This window comes from Tiliqua scincoides, chromosome 5 (assembly GCF_035046505.1).
Source record: "Tiliqua scincoides isolate rTilSci1 chromosome 5, rTilSci1.hap2, whole genome shotgun sequence".
NCBI classification, from domain to species: domain Eukaryota; kingdom Metazoa; phylum Chordata; class Lepidosauria; order Squamata; family Scincidae; genus Tiliqua; species Tiliqua scincoides.
In genome coordinates, this window is record NC_089825.1 from 40,833,764 (window position 1) to 40,857,837 (window position 24,074).

Consider the following 24,074-nt stretch of genomic DNA (forward strand, 5'->3'; position numbering starts at 1 on the left):
TATAATCTGTACAGAGGGAAACGGGAAGTGATGTTCTTGCCCATATAAGGCATTCTGAGGCCTGGGGAAGCCTCTGGAGGGCCCTTGGAAAGTTTCCTCAGTCCCCAGAATGCCGTATACGGGCAAAAAGTCACTTGCTTTTTTTTTTATTGCAACGGCCATTTTGAAGTTTGCATGGCCTCTGTGGGCTTCAAAAATGCCTCCGGAAGGCTCCGGTTGAGCCAGATGTGTGGATATAGGATCAGCAGATACAGAGGCCCCACCTGTACTTAATATTACTGTGTATTGCAATCATATCACAAATCAAATGGTAGGAGTTTTATTGCTGCCCATTTGATGGCAGTCTTAACTATAGCTCAGGGTTTTCAAAGGCAATTTTTCATTGAGAGGAATTCTAGTTGCACCAGTCCTCAATTTCAGTTAATTTGATTACTGATCTAAGAAATTGTTTCATAAGGTGCAAAACAGAACTGCTTCCAAGCATCATAACAAAATTACTTTTAGAGGAACGCTTATTTCTATGCTAGAAATAATTAAGATTCACCTTTGCTTCCCCATCAAAAATCATTGCAATACAATCAACACCTCTCAAACTGACTCTAGCTTAAAGCCACGTTTCAGAATCTTCTCCTTCTGCAGCAAAATTCCCTAATGAGCAACACCTCAGAGAAGGAAGCGTGTATCCACTATCTATAACTAATGGTTAGGATCTTCTTTAGTGTTCCTAGCACACACAGAAATTTCACAGCATCTTTCTTTCCATCTCTCAGTTGGATTACTAATTTCAGCATGCAAGAAAATATTATGGCCCAATCCTAAGTGTGTCTACTCAGAAGTAAGTCCCAGTTCAGTTGGAATTACTCCCAGGAAATTGTGCACAGGAAATGGTGCAATCCTGAGCCCATGTGCACCAGCTTACTGCCAGCATGCACTGTCACAAACATGAGCCTTATCGCGGCCCACCAGCAGAGGCTGTCCAACGTAAGCTCCTGCTGGTCCAGCTCTGGCAGTCTGGCTCTGTGAGTGTGGCTGTGGGAGGAGGTGGCGTTCTGGGTTGGAGGGAGGCAGGGAGGAGGTGAGGCAGGGGAAGGAGCAGGACCGATGGAGCTAAGCCCTGTGTCGACACAGTGCTCTCCGATTCTGCAGCAGCTCCAGAGCTGCTGTAAAATTGAGTAGCTCCACTGCAGGGCTACTTCCTTTATGTGGGGGAAGGGGATGAATGTCCCCTTCTCCCAAAGAGGTGGCAGCAGCTGCCTGGGGTGTGCTGGATGCAGGGGCAGCTGTTTTGCCACCGCACTCCAGGAAGCTCAGGATTGGGCTGTTATGCAACATATTCCCTCTAAATATTCCCTCTAAACATATTTCCTCTAATTGTTAGTTATAATTCAGTAACCGTGATTAGGAACAATTCAGTTTGAGTCAACTGAAGGCAGTGTACTTTTAGCCAATAGCTATGGAAGTTTCAAAGACTGGAAGAGGAGTATATGCTTTGCATGTAAAAGGTTGAAGTTCAATTTCTGGTATCTTCAGGTTGCAGGTGCTTGAAAACAGCCTTCCCTGAGACCCACTGGCAGACTTGCTGGAGAGTTACTGGCAGATTAGACCAGCAGTTCTCAAACTGCGGGTCTGAGACCCACCAGTGGGTTGTGACCCAATTTTGGGTGTTTCGCGAAACTGACAAGGCAGATTAGGCTATGTATGCAGTAAGTCCTTGCAAGGGAGGGGAGGGAGGAAGCAGGGGCAGGGGAAGGTAGTAACGCAATCCCCAGGATTGCGTCACTAAGGGGGGCTGCAAGAATTAGGATGCACTCACCAGTTCCCGCAGCACCCCTGTTGGGTTTGCGGGGAGCCCTGCACGAGCATCTGCAGGGCTCCCCAGGCTTCTAAAAGTGAAAGTGGAGCAATCACACTCCACTTCCTGTTATGCGGAAGTGGAGCATAATCACTCCACTTTCACTTTTGGAAGGCTAGAAAGCCCTGCAGATGCTCGCGCAGGGCTCCCCGCACCCCAGGATGACTGCTGCAGAGACTAGTGAGTGCATCCCAGACCCTGCAGCCCCGTTAGCGGCGCAATCCTGGGGATCATGTCGCTGCCTTCCCCCAGACCCCGCCCCTTAAGGAGGCAGGGCCTTCAGGCTGGGACATCACAACGCCCCAGTTTGAATACCACTGGACTAGACAATAATGAGCTATAAGGACCTATAGTCTGACTCAGCATAAGACAACTTTATATACACATCTTAGAACAGGCTAGAATTGAAAACTCTAACATAAGGGATTACTAGTATTTTTACCATTTCAATACTACATGTATGTGTAGTGATCAAGGACTCCACCACAGTCCCCAATCACTATAATTAACAGTTTGCTTCCTTTTTGAGACGCATAACCCCTTCCACAACTTCCTCTGCCTTCATAGTTGCACAATCCATAATACAGATTACAGTACATCTTTTTTAATACAATACTTATACCTTTTTGCTAGTTCATAGTTTTATTTTAAAAAATGGAGAACTCATTATCTTCTTAATCAACAAACTTAAAAAATGACATATTCCATCTTTTCCCAGCCCACCACTACTGTCCCTGTGAAATACATGATCAGTCTTTTATAATTCATATCTATAAAATAGATTTTAAAAACCTTCCTTTTTGCTGTGCATATTCAGCCCAGACCTAGGCTGCAGTCCTGTTCACTTTATCCTATCCACTAATCCTGTGAGTAAGCTTTATTGAACACAATGGGACTTACTTCTGAATAGACATGCATAGTATTTCGCCAATAATTTCACAATTCTTTCCTATCTATACATCCATTTGCAGAGTTAGTGCCAGATTCAAATAATCATTTAGGGTGCTTACTTAGTTGCAGAGATAAAAATGAGCATCAAACTTAAGCACAGAGCTTTGCATTAAAAAACAGTTATACTAAGGAGAATAAAAATCAGATAAACCTGAAGTACATACATGCAAGTTACAGTCTCTGAAAACATCATGAGCTGTGGATTGCACAGAGCCTGGTCTTCTACTGATTGAAAATGAACCCTTCCTAGCTATTGGTCTAGCAGCTGCTGAAGTATTACAGAATTTTCACAAACATTCCAGCTGTTCAGAAGTAAGAAAAAATTGACAACATGCAAGCACTAGGAAAATTTGGGATTATGCAGTTGGTGAGAAGGAGTTCAGATTGGAAAGGCATATACTGCAGAAGGGTTGGTCAACTTTCTGTTTGTGTGCATGATGCATGAGTAATATAAAAAAATAATGAAACATGACTCCAAGTCTGTGTTATCATAGTCATTCATCCCCAAGACAATAAGAGTTGTGTGCTTTAGGGGTCTCACTCTTATACCCACTCCTGCCCTATTGCTATGCATCAGAGCTAAATGTGTAAAATATAGCACGCTGTGTCCTTAAAACATATGAAATCCCTTGTAACAGATACACATTCTTGAGGAAGATATGCAGAATGTGAGTAAGCAACAAATCACAAATGTGCATTGATTACAAATAGCTAGAGCAATGGTTCTCAAACTGTGAGTCAGGACCCACCAGTGGGGTCATGACCCAATTTTTGGTGGATCATGAAACTGACAAGCGGGTGGCTGACAAGGAAAATGTATTGAGCCCTATGGAAAATTTATTCACAACTAGGAAAATATGCTTACTCTATTATCAAAGGCTGGGTAAAGGGGAATGCCACACTACCATAAGGGTCCTGATGCAATGAATGTGAAGCTCAACAAATGCTACAGAATGAGGGATAAAAAAACAGAGGCTTGAGCAGATAGTACAGTGAAACTTTTTTTAAGTCTTGTAAAGCTAGGTGTGTTCCAATACAGCACTGTTTTAAAAAAGGGTCAAAAAAGTTTGGGAACTACAGAGCTAGAAGTATTTGAAAATGGTGTTATTTCTTGTTGGCATCCTTCAGTCTCAGAAGACCATGGTGTCACGCTCTGAATGGTGGTTCTGGAACAGAGTGTCCTCTCCAGTGCGCGAAGCCTGGGTAAAGTAGGTATGGAGGATAGGCTGTTACCCATGCAGCAAATCCCCCCTCTCCACGTCACTGAAATGGTCCAATGGAAAGGCAGAGGCCAATACGGTTGGTTCCAGCAGCGTCGCAGGAGTTGCCAGAACGTGACTGTATTCACCATGAACTGCCTCAGGGACTCCGGCTCCAGATTTTGCCTCGAGGTTGACTCCTGAAGCCTTTTCCATAACTGGATGTAGCCACAAGACAGTGGAGGTTTGGGATCAGAGTTTTCCTTCTCTCAGATGAGCTGCCTTCCAAGGCTGACGAGTCCCATCTACCTGGTGTTATTTATTCTGCTCAGAATTAAGCCCATTGTGTTCAGTAAAACTTAAAGCTGTATTCCTATCTTACTCACCAGAAAACAAGCACCTCTACAAATAGCTCTGTGCAATGCAAGGCTATGCATGTTTTTCTCGGAAGTAAACTGTATTGTGTTATGGGATCTACTCCTAGGTCCCATACACAGGACTGCAGAATTAGTCTTAACCCATTTTTGCCCAGCCCACAAGTGTACACATTTGGTCCCTGTTGCATATATACAACATTGGGCAGAAATGGCTTTAGCAATTTTCAGAGACATGGAAAGAAGTGACTGACAAGTGCTATATGTTATATAGACAGGCAGCAATCCTATCCAAACTTACTTGGGTGTAAGCCTCATTGACTACAGTGGGATTTACTACTGAGTAGATACGCTTAAGAATGGACTCTCAGTTTGCTATTTGGGGTAATATTTAAAATCATACGAGGTTTGTTCATTTTCATGTCAAACAACACAGAACGAAAGAATGATTTCAAGGAGTAGATAAACTGGCCAAGTTTTGTTATTTATACATGCACAAAAATCCCAGCAGAGTCAAAAGAGTCAATACACACCTGAAAGAGGAGTGGTATTTTAAAATTCTTACACTTCAGAGAAATCTAACCAAATTAAACACAGCAACCAAGGTTCAAAGAAACATCAACATGCTTATCCTGCTTCCATTATGACTTGGAATAGCAAAGGTCCACATTTTCTACTGCAAAATCCTTTCCTGTCTTCCTCTCTTATTCAACAACCGTAGATCACGAAGAGTTGGTATATACTATCAGATTAGCCGGCAACAGATGATTCTGTATGATTACCAACCCTTCACAGAAAATATGAAAGAGAACAAATTCAGGTTTAAAAAAATATGTACCTTGCTAATAAGACGTGGGGGGACATATCTGAGAAGCACAGTATCACAAACCTTAAGACAAACAATTTAAACATTTATATCAAAAGCTAGAAACTAGTCAGGGAGAGTGTTGGACTGCTAGAAGACAGACAAGTAAAAGGATTACGGAAAGTGATAAGGAGACTGCAGAGAAACCAACAGTGCAAGCCTATACATGCTTACTCAGAAGTACGTCCCAGGGTATTCAATGGGGCTTACTCCCATGTAAATGTGTAAGTATTTCAACTTTTCAGATTTCAGAAATTTGTATTTGTATCAGCCCTCACAACAGAAGATACTGGACAGATATCTATACCTGAATCACTTAAAGGAAATACACTGTGATAAGTCAAAGGGATGAAAACTGAATGTCTAGAGCAGGGGTGTCATGCTCTGTGTCAGACCTCTCATGCTCTGTAGCAGAGAAGCAGAGCAATCTCGGTGCTGCTGCAGAACATCCCAGCTCACCTGTTCCTGCTGCTCAGTACACCACTGCCCAGACAGGGCCCAATCTACAGTTGCAGTCATGGCTGGGAGCAGGGGTGTTGTTGGCCTGGGTCACAGGCCTCTCATGCTCAGTGGCAAGAAAGCCTATCAACTGAAGTGCTGCTGCTGAACATTTCAGCCCCAAGGCCAGTGAGCTTCTGGCTCACTGGCAGGTGTTCCAGCTGGGCCTCTCCTCTGTAGAGCAAGAGCCTGTTGCAGGAAGAAGGGTGGGGGTGGACTGCTCATTGTGCAGGCCAATGAAGGCCTCAAGAACCAAGCTCTCCTTCCTAGGAGGAGGCAAGGGAGGCTGAGAATAAAGAGGGTGGGACCCAGAAGGTGAGTGGCATACATGGCAGGCTACAAAAAGGAATGGCCAAAGATGAGGAGAGAGGCAAGGGCTGAGGGCCGGGAGTGGCCAAAATCACAGGATCTGCCCAGACCTAAAGAAGGCAACTGAACATGAGGTGGAAGAGGGTGCAAGTGCTGTAAACCACTCCCCACCTGCACTCTGATACAGCCCTGGTGCAGCCCATCCTCTCAGTTCTGCAGTTGCCCTCAGCCAACCAGCTGGCCAAAGGGCTACTGCCTTGGCCCACTCTTGGGCCACTTCTCAGTTTGCCACCAGAGGTGGTTCCTCAAGAGACCTCTTATAGGTGCCTTGCCTGGTGACTCTCCTTTCATCCCTCCTCAGATGAATTGTATCGATCATCCTGCATCAGACTACATCACTCACACACTCCCATTCAGGTGTGTCCAGCTCTGGACAGTACCAATTCACCAAAGCACAACACATACCATGGGAATTTTTAACACACACACACACACACACACAAAATGATGAGTAAGCAAATGTCATAAAAAATTTGCTTTGGATCAAGTAACCTAAACTGGAAATACTGAAGAAGTGGAATGTGGAAGTGAAACTCAGGCCCAAATTCTAACCAACTTTCCTGCACTGATATAGCTATGCCAGCTAGGTATAAGCTGCATCCTGCAGTTGGGTGGTAGTCACAAAGGCCTCCTAAAGTTAAGGAAATGTGTGTTCCCTTACCTCGGAGCTGCATTGCCCTTACCTCACTGCTGGAAAGTTGGCTAGGATTGCACCCACAATGTCATAAAAAAAACCCAGAACTAAAGTTTGAGAGGGAAATGGGAGTGACGAAAACACAGCAGCTGGATCAAGAAAAAGCTAAGAACCAAAGGCAATAAGGGGAGAGAAAACTTGTTGCTTTGCCTAAAAACACCATGGAAGATGGACAGAGTTAAAACACCATCATCCACAGAGCATGTTATTATCAGAGCATGCTATTAACAGAAGAGCATGTTCTCTTCCCTGTCCCTTTCCGGAAAGCAGCTGGGAGGGGAATGATAGCATGACACCTCTAAAACAAAAACAGCTATTGTAGAAAGCAGCAGCACTCTCCTCTCCTGCTTCTGGAAAACAGAGGGCAGGAAGCAGAAAAGAGACTCATGGCCCAATCCTATCCAATTTTCCAGTGCCAGTACAGAGTGATGCCAATGGGGCATACACAGCATCCTGAGGTGGGGAGGCATTCAGGGAGGCCTACTCAAGGTACAGCATTGCAGTTGCACCAATGTTGGAAAGTTGGGCAGAATTGGGCTCTCAGGCTGCAATCCTATCCACACTTCCCTAGGAATAAGCCCCATTGCCTATCATGGGATTTACTTCTGAGTAGACATGCCCAGGATTGGGCTCTCAGGCTGCAATCCTATCCACACTTCACTAGGAGTAAGCCCCATTGACTATCATGGGACTCACTTCTGAGTAGACCTGCCCAGGCTTGAGCTCCCTTCAGCACTGCAGGCCTCACACCAGCACTTCCTCCTCTCTCTCGGGCTGTTGTTGGTCCCTGGGCGGGAAAGGGTGGGCGGGAGGCAGAGGTCCCAGGTGGCCTTCACTCCAGGGCCGGGTGGGCGCCCCGGGGGGAGCTCAGCGGGGTGCTTTACCTGCCGCGGTCGGTGCAAGGGCACTGGGGTGGCTGAGCCTCCCTCTCCCCGCCTCCGTCCCTCCCTCGCTTGCCCGCTCAGCGAGTCCACAACGGGGATGCCGGGCTGGGTGAGAAGAGGAAGGAAGGCGCAGGGCGGCTTCCCGTCTCTCCCCCTCCCCGCCCCACTCCTCGCTGCTGCGCTCGGCCGCCGCCGCCCCCTCGCCTCTGGCACGCAGGCGCCCGGGCTGCAAGGCAGCGCCGAGGCCGCCCACAGCCGTAGCGCTGACGGCGCGCTTGCTCAGCTCGGTCCCGGCTGCTGCTCCGCCGAGAGCTCGGGCTGGACGGCGTGGCCCGCAGGAGGGAGGGGGGAGAAGGGCTGGTTGGGAGGAGGGGACTGCCTGGCACGCCGGGGTAAGTGTGGGGGGTGCATGTGTGTGGGTGGGGGGTGCTCTGGGGCAGCGGAGGCTTTGCAAGGCTGCTGTCCAAGCCACACTTACCTGGGAGTAAGGCCCATTGACTGTCATGGGACTTACTTCTGAGGAGATATGCCTAGGGTTGGGCTGTTAAGTGCTCAGCTTGGGGTCCCGCAGCTGTGGTTCCCAGCCCTGTCCCACACTTTCCTGGGAGTAAGGCCCATTGACTATCATGGGACTTACTTCTGACTTGCATAGGATTGGGCTCTTAATTGCTCAGCTTGTGTCCCACAGCTATGGCCAACACAGGGTGCAAATTCTATCCCACACTTTCCTGGGAGTAAGCCTTATTTGACTGTAATGGAACTTACTTCTGAGGAGACATGCCTAGGATTGGGCTCCCAGTTAGTTACCTTACTAGGGTAGGGGTAGGCAGCCTGGAGTTGCTGCCCTAACTGACTAAGGCTGCAATCCTATACACACACTTTTCTGGGAGTAAGCCCCATTGATTATAATAGGACTTGCTTCTGACTCCACAGGCATAGGAGTGGGCTCTTAGGACTCAATCCTATCCAGTTCTCCAGTGCTGGTGCAGTTGTGTCAATGGGATGTGCGCTGCATCCTGTGGTGGAGAGACAGTCATTGGGGCCTTCTCATGGTGTGGGAACATGTGTTCCCTTACCCCAGGGCTGCATTATGGCTACACCAGAGCTGGAAAGTTGGATAGGATTGGGCCCTCAGGCTGCATTCCTGTGCATGCTTTCTTGGGAGTAAGCTCCATTGAACAAAATGGGACTTAACTTCTGAGTAGGCACGCTTAGGATTATACTGAAAGAGAGCATGGGGGGTGGCTATGTGTTTCATTGATAGCTTCTCTGCTTTCCTCAAGACTGCATGTGTCACACTCTCAAGGTGTTGAGACATGATCTTTTTCCAGGATATGTCCTCTTTTTTAGCCTTGGGTCCTGGAAAAGAATTTAAATGTCCTCCTTTTCCCTATGAGCAAGGCCCCTGCAGGCCACACATAGCCTTTTCGTAATTAATAAATTATAAGTAATATAGTTTTAAATTTAATAGTAAGTAATAAAGTGTTTAAATTAACTAAGTGAAATCAATATGAGTGTTTTTAGCTTTTATTTTGTCATGTCCTACATTTGTCTTGGATGTCCTATGTTTTCGGGTGCTTTGTCCTCTTTTGCAGTTATGACATCTGGTCACCCTGCACTCTCTACATCTACAACAGCCCCATTTTATACGCCCGTGGCCTTGAAAGTAGGTCCAACTATGTTTAGTGGGGACTTGCTCCCAAAATAAATGCTCACAGCTTCACTTGAAGCCTAAAGCAAGTTTTAACAAAGTAACATGTTGCAGTAGGATTGGTGTGGTGGCAGGCCTGTGTATGCTTTCAGTATCCACTTGGGGCTAAAAGAAAATAAGATTGGAGCTGAGCAAGTATATGGGAGTCACAGCTTGAGCCTGCATTTTTACTAGGAATTAAAATCCTACAAAATTCAAAAAGGCTTTCCTACGGATTTCATAGATACCTGCTGTACACAAATCTAAGACCCACTGAATGCACATTTGCTTGGCAGGAAGTTTAACAGCATCCAGGAGACATCCAAGTCAATGGGCATAAACCTGAACTGTGAATATCTCACTGAATTCTGCAGACATTCCTAAAATCAGGCTTCTTAGCAGCACTTACTAGAAAATTAACAGCCCAATCATACCAAAATCCCTGTGCAGCTATGCAGCAGCACCAGTGCAGCTTCCACTGTATCCCACAGGAGATTTTTGACAGCAGAAAGTCTCTTGGTTTAAAGGGACATTTGTCCCATTGCCCTGGGGTAAGTTCCAGCTACTACAACAGATCAGCTTGAACCTGCACCAGCAATATTGCTGGCACAAATCTGCGTTGATCTGTGTCAGCAGATGAGGCCCAGGATGGGGATTTGGCTACAGTGCACTCAGGAGCCGAAAATCACTCTCGATGATCCCACCACTCTGTTTCACAGTCAGCTTGCCCTTGTTCAAGGTTATTGAAGAAAGTGGTGAAATGTACATTTCTGTTCATAGTATATAATCTTATGACTGCCTGAAGTGTGGATGGTATCCCACATTTTAAGAGGCTGATGTACTTTGGAAGGCAACTTTGTTTGTTGAGCCATTTGCAAAACTGCAACCTTATCAGATGCTACATGTGGTCAGAAAGCATTTTTTTTCAGAAAGAATTAGCTACAATGCATTTTATTATTTTTTTCTGATCTCTTTATTAGAAGGAATTCTTGTCATCGTCCCCCCCAATTGGCCTATCACTGCTTTTGATTTTCTACCTTTCTGACAAAAGTGAAATCACTGTAGAAACAAGACTGCTGACAATGGTGTTTTACCATAGCACATTTAAGCATCCTGTTCTAATATAAGCAGAGCAAAGTTTTAGGCTTATTTCTGGTTACAGCAATTTAAAGTTGTTACCAACTGCTGAATATGCACAAGACTTTCCTCGCTATCTGGAGATTTTAATTTCAGAGCAGTCTGTTTCCTGAATGGAATCGTAAGCCTTTTGATTTGCATCCTGTTAAGGCAGATCCTACTTTATTTCTTTTTAAAAATGTAATTGCCCATTTGATGTTTGACTTGGTAAAAAATCACTTTGTAGAATATTAGATGAGTGATTATTAGACTTAATAGGTTATTAGACAGGTTGTTTTCACTGACAACTGCAGAAAACTTTAATGAACACTGTAAAAACTGGTTCATTCTTTAGTGACCGTCAAATCAAATTTATTGAATTAATTACAGCATTGGTCCCTTGTATTCTAAAAATATGTATACCCAGGGGTGATCCATGTAGAAGGCCAAGTGGGGCAGTTGCCACAAGGGGCAGATTGATGGGGTACTGCTCCTCTTTCCACTTCCTGAATTGGAAAAGGAAGTAAGGAGAAAAGAATGGTGGGCTAGAGCACTTTCTCTTCTACATACTTGCTTTTCCAATTCCCGCCCCCTTTCTTTTCCAAACCATTGAATGGGAGGAGCAGAGGTTGACACATCAAGTAAGGGTGAGCATTTGGCACACTGTTTTATGTGCCAGGAAGACTTAGGCTGCAATCCTATACACCAGTGGTTCCCAAACTGGTCAGTCATGACCCACAAGGGGAACCGGAAGCAGGGCATTCCCCCTTAAGGGGAGTGACCCTGCAGGGATGGTGGCAAGGGCACAACAGTGATTACGCTGCATCTGCTGCCAAGTACCTGTTTCACTTGTTGCAGGGAACTCGTAGCCCCCTCTGCGCATCTCTTTGATGCTGTAAACAGCACTATACTCAGATAGGGAGCCACTTCTGCTGGGCCCTGCCTGAAACCCTGGAACAGTACTTCTAGTCATTTGAAGACAAAAACTGAGCTGAATGAACAGAGTATATGCTCATAAGTTTGAACTGCAAACAGCCTGGGTCTAAGTCAGTCATTTGACTTGGACCCAGGTTGTTTGCAGTGCAAACCTAAACATGTTTACTCAGAAGTAAGTGTCATTGAGTTCAGTGAGATTTACTCCCAGGTAAGTGGGAGCATAGGATTACAGCCTAAAAATGTGTTATCAGTGACGACTCTCAGGTTTATGAAGATTTACAGGGTCACTGCAATGTTAAAATGCAGATTTGGCTGCTGGTGGACTTCACCATGTGAAATAGTCTAGGTCTAAATTAAGTTTACATGAATACCTTGATGTATAAAGCACCTCCTGGAGAACACTTTTGATTTCACAAGAACACATTCCAGTATACTAATATGCAAGTATGAATTGGTATGCAAATGCTTCATTTATATAGGGTATAAGCAGCAATATTTCACAGTGTTCCTTATTCAAACAAATAAGATCCATATTGTTACCACAGCTGCACCTTGTCTGTGTGCCACCATGTCCTAGTAACTGCACTATAATAAGTTGTTTGAGGTTTTGCATTTTTTGAAATATTGCATAATGAGCAGCTTATTTTTATTTCTAGACTCCAATTGAACTTTATAATGTTATAAAGTCTTAATTAAATTGTTATTACTGTTCCAGCATAAGAGTTTTAGTTAGCATGAGAGAGAAAGAGAGAATACGTACACATGATTTCTTGTACTTCATGAGTTTTGTTACAGTTGCTTTACTTCACATTAATATGACATGAGAATAAACAGAAATCAGATTTTGCTTGTATGCCACAATCTGATGGGTGCTTGACATGATGCCCACAGAAGCAGCAAGTCTTCTGATACAGAAACACATCTCAGAGAATCTTAGAAGCTACTTTCCTTCTATCTGGTCCTTCCTAGCTCAGTATTGTCAAGACTGGGGCCCAGAGCCATAGTTATTCTATGGAAAAGTACATCCTTGAGCCACATCTGTTGGTTTCAACTCACGTGGAATTTGTGACCATGGGTTCACTGCAATCCAGGACTTTTTTTGAGGCAAAAGTTGTGCTAGCCTCTTCTCCGATACTGCCAGTCATCTTTTGACAGGCTTTCTGTGTCTGCATGTATCTCAGCAGCAGTGGCATAGCAAGAGGGTGCCTTCCCGGGTGCCACATGAAGTCCTGCCAAGATGGGAGTGGGAGAAGCCCCAGCAGAGCCTGCATCGTCCCTCCCCCCTCCCCCCAGCTGCAAGTGTATGGAGCCCTATGGGAAGTGAAGCAGCCTCACATAGTGTTTACTCCTGAGTAGGCAGACGTGCCTTGGCTGGTGGTCAGGCCAAGCAAAGGGGAATGTGAGGACACCAGAATGGTCCCAATCCGATGGGACTGGAGCGCAACAAAAGCCCAGAAGGCAGCCTCCCCCCCCCCCACTAGAAAGGACCAACAAGGCTTGAACTGGTAAGGGAAATGTTTTCTATTTTGCACTTGCAGTTTCCCTCACAGCCCAATCCTACCCACACTTTCCTGGGAGTAAGCCCAACTGACTCTAATGGGACTTACTTCTGAGTAGACAGGCATAGGATTGGGCTCTCAGACTTGTAAAGCCAGGTGGGTCTTTGTATTGATGTGCTTGAAATAGAAGGACTTTAAACTGAGCACTGGGGAGGGCTGAAGATCTCACTGATTCTTTTGGGGGTGGATTTATTGCAAGCAGACTACAGAGAAAACTCACTTGGTGGAACAGGACTAGCTCCCCCTTATTTAATTATTTCTTTCATTTTAATTTAACTATTTATAATTATTTATTTTAATTTGCTTGATGATGTCACTTTTGGCCATGACATCACTTCCAGTGGGTACTGGACAGATTGTCATTCTAAAAAGTGGGTCCATGTGCTAAAAGTATGAGAACTGCTGCAATAAGGTGTTAGTAAGTTGACAGGGGGGGGTGACCCTGCAAGTTTTCAAAATCACTAAAATCAGAGTCTGAAGGAATAATACCATCATGTTATATATCAATCAATGCGTATTTTCATGCAGAATGCAATGAAACAAACCACCACATTGAAATATCTGTGTTCTATCAAAAGGTACTGCCAAAAAAACAGTGGGGATGGGGAGATGGTACATCACCACGCCCACCACCTGGGGTGTTGCCCCACCCACTGCATGGGGTGAGGCGCAGACTTCCCGCACCAGGTGACGCGAATCCTAGTGACGGACAAGTCCTGCTGAAAGTAGAGTTGTTTTATACAAATGTCAGCCTGAGTTCCAAAAATATTTTATTCACAGAAAAACTATCCTTTTTTCTGTTTGATCTCAAACAATGCTTGGTGATTCCTTGTACAAGTTACTGATTGTTGGAGGAGGATAATGTCCACTCTGGACCTGGCCTGCCTCTCTGTCTCAGCCCTTTGTTTATGGGTGTGTTCATTTTTTGGCTTGAAAATAGCCAGAAGTGAAGTTGCATGCTAGAAACGTGATTCAAAAAATCAACTACAAATGACACAGACAATGGCATCCAATTCAAAAATATATGTGGTCTTTACCATATAGATGCAGTGGTTAGAGTGGCACCACCCTGTCCCCCATACAGCTATGTTTTCTGTATAGCACCACTCTGTGGCACCACCCTGTGGCACCACCCTGTCCCCCAAACAGCCATGTTTTCTAGCACCGAGCTCACAGGAAAGATTGCTAGTATGGCAAGTGTGCCAGAAGGTAAAAAACAAAACTGGGTGGGCAGACTAGAGGGTGGATCGGGACCAGAAGGGGGGGTGAGGACTTTGGCAGTGGCTGCCATTGAATCCTTCCCTCCCAAGCTGCGGAGCCTGGCACAGGTCTCCTCAGTTCTATGCTGTTTAGGAGCAGGGGCAGATCAGAGTAGACCCATCTGGGTCTGGAGTTCCAAGTAAACCCATTAGGGCTGCCAGATGTTCCCTTACTCTGAGGAGTCCTCCAGTGGCTGCCCTGGCCCTGCAGGATATAGCAGCGGCCATTTTGATGCACATGATGCACAGAGCAGCATAGGATTGGGCTTCCCAAAGTGGAAGCACAGCTTTGCAGTAATTACATTCCTTCCTTTACAGCAGAGTTCAAAAAATAGTGTTGAAAGCTAGCCACAACCATCCTGAAGGCTTCTTTCTATGCCCTTTTCTTTTTCTCATATACATGAAGAAATCCTTATCCCCTGGGGGCTGGGGATAAGAATAGGCCCTCAGTTTGGCTGTACTTGTCGTAAGAGGCGACTAAATAGCCACCGGGTAGATGGGACTCGTCAGCCTGGGAAGGCAGCTCATCTGAGAGAAGGAAAACTCTGATCCCAAACCTCCACTGCCTTGTGGCTACATCCAGTTATGGAAAAGGCTTCAGGAGTCATCCTCGAGGCAAAATCCGGAGCCGGAGTCCCTGAGGCAGTTCATGGCTGAACACAGTCACATTCTGGCAACTCCTTTGACGCCGCTGGAACCAACCGTATTGGCCTCTGCCTTTCCATTGGACCATTTCAGCGACGTGGAGAGGGGGATTTGCTGCATGGGTAACAGCCTATCCTCCATACCTACTTTACCCAGGCTTCGCGCACTGGAGAGGACACTCTGTTCCAGAACCACCATTCAGAGCATGACACCATAGTCTTCCGAGACTGAAGGATGCCAACAGCCATACATGAAGTCTCTAGGAAAGGCCATCAAAGTGTTTAGATGTCATCACTATGCTGTTATATAAAACTCTCTGATTCTAGTGAGATCTTGAAATCGTTGTTCAGATATACAGTCAGTGCTGAATTTGGGCCAATAAACAAAGGCAGATAGATATGTTAAAAGGGGGAGGGGTCTCTTAGTTTTATAAACTACTCAGAATTGCATGGAGACCTCTCTCCCCATTTTTAGGAAAAATGTAAAGATTTTCCAGAGGGCATTAGCCTTCTCAGTGCTGATTATAGCTAGGGACAGATACTACCAAGTGAAGAGTTTTGTTATCTTGTTTTATTGATTTTTATTGACAAGTTTAATGCTTTTAACATTGATGGTGCTGTGATTTTGTATTTCTAGAATTATTTATTGATTTTAATGGTTTCATTGTAAACTACTTTAAGAGCTCTGCTGTGAAGCAATATAAAAATTGAGAAATAAGCAAAAATGAAATACATTGTATTTGTAGGTACTCCAGTTTCCAAGAGGGCAAAGTACATCCTGTACTTCTGAATGCTTCTCATGTACATCTATTTTAAAACATTTCTGTTGCACCTTTCCCATCTAAAAATGTAATACTCACAGTGGGTTACAAAAAAACAAGTTAAGAATGCAATAACCAATAATTAAAACACTATCCACACACCAAATAAAACTGCAGCAGAAACAAAAATGTTAAACACAAGCATAACAACATAGCAGAAAAGACAGAATGAATTACAACAGTGGTTCCATATGTTCTAGCACCAGGACCCACTTTTAAAAACAACACTCTATCAAAACCCACCTAGTTTTACAAGACTGAAAAAAAACTTTACTAATCAAGACTTTGTTTTTATCCTTTGGGGGGCATCTTCTGGAATATCTGTTGAACTTCACGTACATCTGTTCGGGACCATTCTGATGGCCTTGCATTCCCTTCTCCTGGCCCTCAATAAGAGCCAAGGCACATTTGCCTACTCACAAGTAAATGTGCAGCTCAGTTTTGCTTTTCTTAGAATTCAAGACATTCTCCTTGTCAGCTTGGAGAGTGGGGGGCTTCCTTCTCAAGAGTTTGTTGGGGCCTGCATTCATTGGATTGGAACCGTTCTGGAGCTTTGCGTTCTGCTCAGCCTCCTGTTTGAAGTAGACCAAGACATGTTTTCCTACTCATAAGGAAACATGCATGTGCTACTCCTTTCTGTTTTTGTAAAGCTCAGTACGTTTTCCTTGTCAGTTATCAGCCTGTCAGTTTTGCAACCCACCAAAAACTGGGCCGCAACCCACTGGTAGGTTCCAGCCACAGTTTGGGAACCACTGAAATAGAAGCACCTTCAATTCCTGTTGGAATCCTCATACAGTAGGGGCCAATGTCAACTCCAGAGAGTGGTAGTTCCATAATTATACACCGATTTTTTAAAAAAGATGCTTTCAGAAGACACTGCCAAACAAACTTCAGATAATGGTGGTGCCCAAAGAAGGACTCCTCCAAATGACCTCAAGAGGCTGACCATTGCATTTGAGACGATATGGTCCCTCCATACCCTTGCCCTAAGTCATGTAGGACTAAAGGTCAGCACCAGCACATTAAATGGCATCTAGAAATAGACCAGCAGCCAGTACAGCTACAACAGCAATATAATAGAGGTAAACCCTCTGGCCCCAGTTGCAGCTTGTGCAGCTGTGTCAATAGAACCTTCCCACCTAGGGAAACTATCTGCTATGGGAAAGAATCTTTCCAGATTAGGACCAAGTGGAGGGAAAGAGTTAAAGTCTCCCTCCACCTCCACCACAGTCCCAGTCTGGACTGGGGCTCCCTTGAATGATTTTTTTAAATAATCCCCTACAACACAAAAGGGCAAAACCACACATTTAATTTAACACAGATTTGCCCGTAAATCTGTTTATCAACTACCCTTTCAAACTGGAATTTAGCAACTTCCATTTATATCTATGTAACAATGAGTCTTGACTATTGCAATGTACTCTTGTGGGGCTGCCTATGAAGGCTTTTGCTGGAAATGCAAATGGGTGTACAGATCCACCCAAACTGGAGCATGACTGGGAGTTATACATTATACTTTGATTTTGGATAAATGTTCAGTGGTCGTACATGAGATGGGGCTGGCATGTTGGATTTATTTTATGTCTAACTCTTAGTAAATTGTTGCACCCAATATGAACCTGAAGTATAGGAGTTTATGTGCTAAATATGTGAAGTAATTAATTGCATTTTCAGAACACATGAAAGCCCTGGATATATGTTGAGCCTTTTTTGATAGCTCTTAATCTGTTATGCTGGCCACATCTAAGCTAAAGAGCATTTAATCTCTAGTTCCAAAATTATAATAAAATGTGCATTGATGAACTTTGAAACCCACGCAAAGTTGCAGTAATGTCAGTGGGATTAACAAGTTGTGGAAGGTCCTCAAATCAGGAAAAGACAAAAAAGGTAAATTTAGGGTATGGGGGTGAGAGAAGATAAGAGTGACAGTATTAGGAACACAAGTTTGCATATATTAAAGAAGCATACCATCTGGAGGCTTTATATAGTATTTTTGGGTTTAATATGATTGATTTGCCCTTTAAAATATTTAATGTATCCTTCAGATATACATGAATAAATTTGGACTTTTTTCCACTTAATGACTACCAAACTCTCTCCTTGTCAAGTGTTGCTATATGTACAGTAGTGGGGGGTTTAGAGAAAGTAGGAGCCAAGAACTGTAGCTTTTAGTTTAGTCAGGGAGCACAACCATGATACTGAATGTGTTTATCCCAGTCCAAAACAGCTATTTGCACATAGAATCTAGCTTATGTGCATGACTATGTTGTAGTGGGAGCCCAGTAGGCTTCTGCATAATCCTTAGCATCTGTATAGTATTTTCTGAGTGAAAAGTGCTTCCCATGTATTACCTTGATGTAGTCCTTACAACAACTCTGTATGGTATTATTTTCCCTATAGTGCAGCTGAGACTGAGAGTGATTTGCCTAAGGTCACCTAGAGAGTTCATTGCAGAAGAGAGATTCAAACCAGGGAAGTCCTAGTTCATTGTCCTGGTTAAGTCCATAGTTCTTAACCACTCAAGACATGCCGAGAGAGGGTATAGAAGCAGACCTGAGTGAGTGTGTGTGGGTGTGTGTCCACACACATGTGCATGATTTAAGTGGATTTTGCTTGAAGGATTTTGAGTGAGATTTATAATATCAAGTCCCTTGTTCCTTCCATTTGGTCAGAACATTCTTGCGCAGTGGTTCAGATGTATGTTTCAACCTGCAGTTGTTCAGATACATTTCCACTTAATTGGAGGACCACTTAGGATGGTTCACCCTCTGACACAGATTCCATAGGATTTCAGAGTTCTCTGAAAGGTTGTCCCATTTATTTCAATAGTTACTTTGTGAATGCTCTAGTAGTGGATCCATAAAATAGGAGACTCACAATAGCACCCTCTCTTCCAGGATCACTTCTGTTTTGTCTCCTAGTCTTATCCGGAATTGGAAACAGGAAGGGAGAGGGAGTGAGCTCACAAGTGAAGAAAAAATATTGATAAATGACAAAACTTTGCATAGAGCCCATCTCTGGGCTATACCATGGGGAGTGATCATTATGGAGACAGTGTTGTTTTCAGCCAAACCACAGAAGCAATGTAAGGGGGGGAAATCTATTGATACAACATCAGTCCACCAGGGCATATTTGCAAGACATTTCACAGATGAAATTGCATGAATCATTCGATACTGGGGTTCCACTATTAATGTTGAATAGATCCTGGAGTTCTTATTAGCACCCTCCTGTCTCTAGCACTTGGATCATTTTCAGCTGGATCATTTTCATTCTTTTTTTTAAAATTAAACAAACATCAACATAAAAACACGCACATACATATACACATACATTTAGGAGTGCAGAATATCATATATCATTTTTACTAATAAGGTCCTATCTCCTAGTCCAGTTTCTCTTCTACTCTTACCTTTTCTTATCATTTATTATTCGTATCATCTCTTCTATAATATATTATATATATAATAAATTCATCTGCATACCCTGAATTATATTTTCTAAATATTCATTTTCAACCAAGCATAAAATGGCTTCCATTGCTCAATCTGTGTCAATTTTTGCTGTTGATCCAGTACTTCTGAAAGTCTGTCCATTTCTGCAACATTCATATTTTCTCTATTAATTCATCTTTTGTTGGAATTCTAGAATCTTTCCAATTTCTGGCATACAAAATTCTGGCAGCTGTTAATATCATAATGACTAAATAAACATCATTTTCTTTATCCATAATATCCATCAGGTGGAAGATTCTTAATGGCCAGGATCACCAAGGCAGAGATCTAGTTTAGCAGTCACTTTTGCAGTGTTTCAGAGTGCACCAATACTTTCCTTATAAGTGAATGGCTGTCATTTACCTCTATAGCAAAAATTAAAACACCACACTCAGGTAAATTGAGAGAGCAAAATCTACTGCTCATTACTAACAGCGGATTGTCTGTACCACACTGATAGGTAACATGCAATGGGTTGTATTCCCCCCCCCAAGAAAAGGGGGGTACTTGTAATATAAAAACATCTGCATTCACACACCAATCATAATTACTGGGATGTTGCTGGCTAATAATCAGATCTCCATTTAAAATGTATTTCATAACTTCATTCATCCTGTTGGCAAAATGTACAGATGCTCGTGTGGTTAATCAAGCATCTCAAGCAATCAAGTAGTACTTATATTTTTGTTCAATGCGAATATAAAAGACTATCCAAAACTGATTTATACCTGTGGTTCTATTTAGAAAAGAAGGTCTGTAGCATCACAGGCTTTGCAGTTTGAATAACATATCAAAAAATTCTGGTACATGGTCATAAAATTGGTATGTTATTACAATTTAACTGTTAAATTTCCTGAGAATTCATTTCTGTTGCCTCCCTACTCTAAAAAATATATTTACCTGGGAGAAAGTTTGACTGATTTCAGTGGGACCTCCTCCTAAGCAAGTATGCTTAAGATCACATACTCTTAATTAGGGATGAGAGCATTTTCTTGATTTCATTCTTTTATCTGTCTGACACACTCTGCCCTGCATTCCACCCCACCTAGTTTAAACAACATTCTTAAAATTAATTCTGGAATTAGAATATGTACAATTGACCATATCTTTCAGGTAGTTTCCCCCCCTCCCTTCTTTCCCTCCTTCACAGTATGTCTGTTCATAAATAAAGCAATACAAAAAAAAAAAGCAATCATGCTGGATTGTATGTAAGATTGTGGCATTGTCATAGGATCAGTTGTGTACCTCCCATAGAGTTCCCTGGGGCCTATGCCCCAGGGACCGGCCTCTAGGATCCCATGGAAGCCTCTCTGAGGCTCACGACGGGGACAGAAACTGTGCTTCCAGTTTGCCAAAAGGTTTCCCCAAAGCGATTCCCCTTTCCCCGACATGGGAGATGGTTGTTTGAGGCTTCATGAGCCTCTGGTGAGTAGGGGGGATGGATTTCTGCGCGGGGGTTGGCAATAGCCTATGGGGGCCACCATCGCGGAGCTTTACCCTGGGCACTGGGCTGTGGAGGTTCACGGCTGCATAGGATTGCCAACTGGGGACTGGTTAAGGGCCTGGGGTATGAAAGGGCTCACGGCCAATCCCTGAGAACCTGGTGAAAAAAGTTATCACTGACCAAGAACTGCTCTACACCACAACTACTGTCAAAAACACCACCCAAAAACCTTAATGAGGATATCAGTGGTACTGGTATCTACCTGCCTTTATGCAATGACACTGCATTATAGAAAAGTGAAGGTGGTGGATATTTGAACAACTGCCCACTCCTTCCATTGCTAAGGGGGAACAATAGCCCTTGCTTAAGGGCCCCTCACAGTACTGAGGTAGGAATGAAACTCTTGACCAGTCTTTTGAGAAGGACACCATGCTAAATGGCTGAGGAAAACCACTAAGAGTTCCCCTCAGGAGAGCTAGCATGGTCAGGGTCAGCTTTAGAAGCTGCAGGGTCCAATTAGAATAATTTTTGAGGGGCACCAAATTCATAATCCATGTCTGTAGAATCTTATAAATAAAATTTATTATAGCCTTTGTACTTCTAGTACTGACTTTTTAAGAATTCAGAGGAAAAATTACAACTGTTGCAATTCTCTATAAAATATAAAGATAATTCTCTATGTGGTGTTAGGTCCCATTGCAATGTGTTGTGTGTATTTGACAAGACTAGAGTAAATTACTCTAGTGTGAGGGGCCCTTAGGCTCAGGACCCAGTTGGGAGCTATTGGTCCAATTGGCTTAAAGCCCGCTATAAGCATGGTCACAATCTCCATTTCCTTCTCTTTGTTTCAATCAGGGCTACCAAAACAGTTTCTGTTCCAAATGCCAGACTGAAGCCAGTCTGGTTTGGGTCCAGGCGGTTCTAGAAAATGAGAACATAAGTAGACCCATCTGCCACTCACCCTCTCCCTGTCCTGAAACACCTCCTTCTCACACTCCACATGCCCTCCCCCAGACCCCCACTCCGGCCTGACTTGGCCGGCACAGGTTTACCTCATCCACTGGCCCTGCGGGGCTTGGGCTAGCATCGGGGCTTAGGCCAGCATGCACGCCTCCCTCCTCAGATGGTGGTGTGAAAGTGCTTTACGGCACATTTGCGACACTGTTGGGCCGGTGCAAGGGACTTGTGGCAACCTAAGTCATTTCCAGGATTGCACCCTAAGTTCTATTCATTCTATTCTATTCAACTCCGAACATTCTTGGATACAACTCGGTTTTGTGCACCAAAATTTACTATCACCATCTGTAACTCCCATTTTGGATTTATGTAGACTCCTAGTAATCTTTAGAGGCACTGCTTACCTCATCCTCATTGTTCATTTTCATTTCTTATTTTGTATAAATTGTTGTGTTGATATTCTTCTTTTCCTTTTATTAAGGCTGTTAACCATTTACCAGTTTTATTTGAATTATCATAGAAAAATTTATTTTCTCTATAAAAATAATTGGCTTCTTTAACAGCAATATTATTCAATAGTGCCTTAATCTATAACACTTCAACATAAGCTTTTTATTGTAGAATTTTGATGTTCTAATTTTTTTATTGTTAGCTTTGTTAATAGCTCCAATTTATCTTGCCCTTGGCATTTCCTAAAAATCCAGCATCTGAAAGTCACTATAAAAGCTTGCAAAATATTACCTATATGATACAAAGCCAAAATTAAAATTAATATGCTTCTTGGTTTTCATTTTAATGGCTATTAGAGATTCTTTATCCTTAAGTAATAGAGCATTGAATCTCCACTCCAAACCTCTCTTATGTCACTCTCATCATATTATCTCGATTATTCCTTTGGTATATGAGCAAATAAAAAAATTTCCAAGCACTTTAATTTGTAGATGGAAGGAACACTTTTATCAGTTTGGGTGCAGTATATATTGCACCCAATATAGTATATATAAGTAGTATATATTGCACCTATGCATATAGGGGGGAAAATGTTGCTGTTGCAATCTGATTGAGTCATGAACAAATAAAGTATGATGCTTAGACCTAAGCCAATGACCCTGTGTTGAATTTTCTCCCTTCAAGGAGTTTCTTATCCTTTGATATAGGTATCTGGATGGCCACAATTCATGCAATATGATGAGCTGTTCTAATGATGTAACTGGGGAATGGGAAGTTTACAAATGGGGCAGCCCCCCCTTAAGGCAGTGAGTTCCACTAACTGCCTCATTCTGCCTCCTTATGCTCCCTGGATTTGGAAAGGAAGATGGGAGCAGAATGTAAGAATGAAGGCGAGGAGGGGTGAAGAAAGTAGTGGAGAGAAGTAGGCTAGATATTCCTCCACACTTCCTTTTTAGCTGTTTACCCTTTTTGTTTTCAAATCCAGGGAGTAGGGGTGATTTTACTCACTGGTGTACCTAAGGAATGTCAAGGGGGGCAAATGCCCTAGCACCATGTGTGTGAGGGCAGTGGTGCCTTCCTTGCACCCTGACACTTTCCTCTCCCCACCCAGGGGACTTCAGAGGGCCAGAGGAGGCCATGCAAAGCTTCTGCGGCTCTCTGAAGGTCTTCTAAGGTTTCCAGCCTCCTTCTAAAGCATCAGAAAACCGTTTAAGGGTTGGAGGAGGCCGCACAGAAAGTATCTACTCATCGGTGGGGCAGCATTCTGCAGCCTTGGCCCCGGGCAGCATAGGGGCCAGGATTACAACTGATATTACCACCTTGTAAGGGGAGCAGCATTTGGCATACCACCTCAAGCTTGAGGAGGTCTTCGGCCTGCCCTGCACAAGGATGCTGAGCCCCGAGATGAATACAACATGAGGTTGCACACTATTTTCATACAACAAAATTAATACCCTCCCCCATGTTCCCTTAATGTACACATTCTTGGCCTCTAAACCTCTCCCTCCAAATCAAGTATTATGTTCTTGTTTTTGACCCATGTACCTATTTATAATCAGTGGGCAACAAAAACAATGTGTTGTGCTATCGGTTTGCCTGTTTTAATTTAGTGAGTCTGTCTGGTGTAATGTAAGACAATAATAAATACTGTTTGAAAGTATATCAGCACTCTTAGTCTGTCCAAACTTTAAGTGATATGTTTCCTAGTATCATTCCTGCTGTCTCTAGTTTTATTTAAACTGATGCCTCTGTTGATGAGTGAAGGGTAGGATGCTTTAATATGCTTTCAAGATCTATTTTCCAGTTTGATGAGTGCTTTGGTGATATTATCCTTACGATATATCTGTCTGGGTAGGAGGATTCTTGCAACAATACTCTTAGGTTTCCAATATCATCTTTACTGCAGAGCCATAACCCATTAAGGATCACTAAACATCACTGAATATTGAATACAATAGCTTCTGACTTTAAAAGCGTTGGTACTTCATATCTTATCCTGGACTATGAGAGCTTGAGAC

At 43.5% G+C, this 24,074-nt stretch overlaps 1 protein-coding gene across 4 annotated transcripts in view; it reads right to left on the reverse strand.

The window, feature by feature from the left end:
• Nucleotides 1–7,814, reverse strand: part of TBC1D5 (TBC1 domain family member 5) — a 354,766-nt gene extending 346,952 nt beyond the window's left edge. For 3 of the 4 annotated variants that reach the window (XM_066628543.1, XM_066628540.1, XM_066628541.1), the window contains exon 1: nt 7,499–7,814. The gene's annotated coding sequence lies outside the window, so the exon portion shown is untranslated. The remainder of the gene's footprint in view (nt 1–7,498) is intronic. The other variant, XM_066628542.1, reaches the window with a different exon arrangement.
• Between the last annotated feature and the right edge of the window lie 16,260 nt (nt 7,815–24,074).